Source organism: Onychomys torridus, chromosome 1, assembly GCF_903995425.1.
Source record: "Onychomys torridus chromosome 1, mOncTor1.1, whole genome shotgun sequence".
Taxonomy (NCBI): Eukaryota; Metazoa; Chordata; class Mammalia; order Rodentia; family Cricetidae; genus Onychomys; species Onychomys torridus.
This window is the reverse complement of record NC_050443.1, coordinates 179,030,367-179,032,361: the sequence shown is the minus strand read 5'-3', so window position 1 is coordinate 179,032,361 and position 1,995 is coordinate 179,030,367.

The window sequence follows — 1,995 nt, the reverse complement described above, 5'->3', positions numbered from 1 at the left end:
GAAGTTGTATGTGCCAGCCACAGAAAAAGAGCCAGAAAAGTTAGAGATGGGCATGTGGCTAGAGCAAGGAATTCACATGGAACTGGGAAGACTATTTGAGGAGTTACTACAGCACCTCAAAGTAAGTGCAATGGTCTTTTGTGGAACACTGTAGTGTCAGGAAAAGAAAGAACAGCTGCCTGAAGCCGGAATCCCATCCTGCTCTCTACATTGTGACTATGAACAGGTCCCAGTTGAAGTGTTTGGTAAATCGCAGAGGGATTCCTGTCCTGGAAGATGCAGCCTGCTGTCACCAACACCGTCAAGTCCTATTCCAGCACTTGGCCTGGGATTTCCTCCCTTCTCCCCTGCCAACTTCATTTACCAGCTCTCCTCCCAGACTTTTCCTTCTGCACTGTGCACTGTTAAATTCCTAATTCAAAATAACCTGATAAAATGCTCTGGGGGGACTTGCTGCTTCCAAATAGATATACAAGGGTTGTGTTGGCCCCAAATACAAAATGCAGGGCCCCAGCACAGCAGAGGTACATTCCACAGGCCAGCAAAGCTCACCCCAGCCTCCAACTCTCTGCAGCCAGCTCATTAAGACCTAATCACCAGGGGGCTGATGGAGAGGCCAGGTGGAGAAGGCTGTTTGTCCAGAAGTGCTCAGAGGAAATCAACTCATCTGCAGCAATGCTAGCCAGGGAAGGACCCCAGCTATAGGTCGCAAGTTCCTGCTCTCTTTCCCATCCTTTTCCTTGTTGTCTGGCATGTATCTCTGAGGTGGGGACCCAAAGCACCGGCAACTGTGGGGGTTTTTTGTACCTCAGAATATGCAAGTTGAGCTGATCTCAGGACCAGTGAAGAGGGGGCTGAGAGACTGCTGAGCTGTTTAGTTTTGTCCACGTTCATATCAGCCCACTAACCCAGAAGCAGAAGAGCAGGCCCTGGGCTCTGTTGATGACTTCTCAGAGTCCCTTACCATCCTACAAGCCTCAGTTTCTTTGCCTCTGCCCTGAGAGGAGCACTACTCCTGCCTGTCAAGTTCGCCAAGAGGGACTGGGAAGATGGGCAGAACTAAGTGTGGATTCCCAGCATCTACGTAAAGAGATGGACATGGCTGCATGCACCTACTGCCCCAGTGCAGTAATGAGCAGAATCAAGTGGATCTCCAGAGCTTGATGGCCTGCCAGCCATAGCAGCAAGTTCCAGGTTCAAACCCAGATCCTGTCTCAAAACTAACTGAGCAAGGCATCCTGACTGCAACCTCTGACTTCCACAGGCACACACATAGGTGTGCTCACACGCACACAAGCTCATCACACACATGTGAACATGCATACATCCAAAAGTACCATGAGGATCACAATAGAAGGAGATGTTTTCTCCAAGATAGGAAGTTTGTACAGGTAGAAGAGGCTTGGTAACATCTTTTCTATGACTACCTCTATGTGTCAAATGAACATACCCTGTCCTTGAGCCCAAGGGGCATGTGATACCCTTGGTACAGATGAAGAGACCTAGGGCCTGGAACTAGAGAAACCAACATGGGCAAATAGTCTATAATTCATTCATTCATTCATTCATTCATTCATTCATTCAACAAGGGTATCTTGAAGACAACTGCTGGGTGCTAGCTGGTGACACACGCTGCCACTGACAGAAAGCATCCCCTTACTGAAGCCCCACTTTCCTATGGATTGGAAGGCCTCTACCATTTATCTCCAACCATGGTTAGCACAGAATCTCCTCAGTGCTTCCTCCCCATAGTCTGTACTTGACTTCCACTGGAAACATCGCTGAAACAGGGGAACTAACTCACTCTAAACTGAGAAACAGCACAAGCCAGGGTTTACTGACAGTAACAGCCGCCAGAATGGCAGCAGCCGGGCCTATGAGGTGACTCAATATGCATTTATGAGTATAGGAGCTCCAATCCTGGCACCTACAGAGCAAACTGGGAGTCATACAAACACACTCTAATGCTGAGGGATCCAATGTCCTCTTCTGACT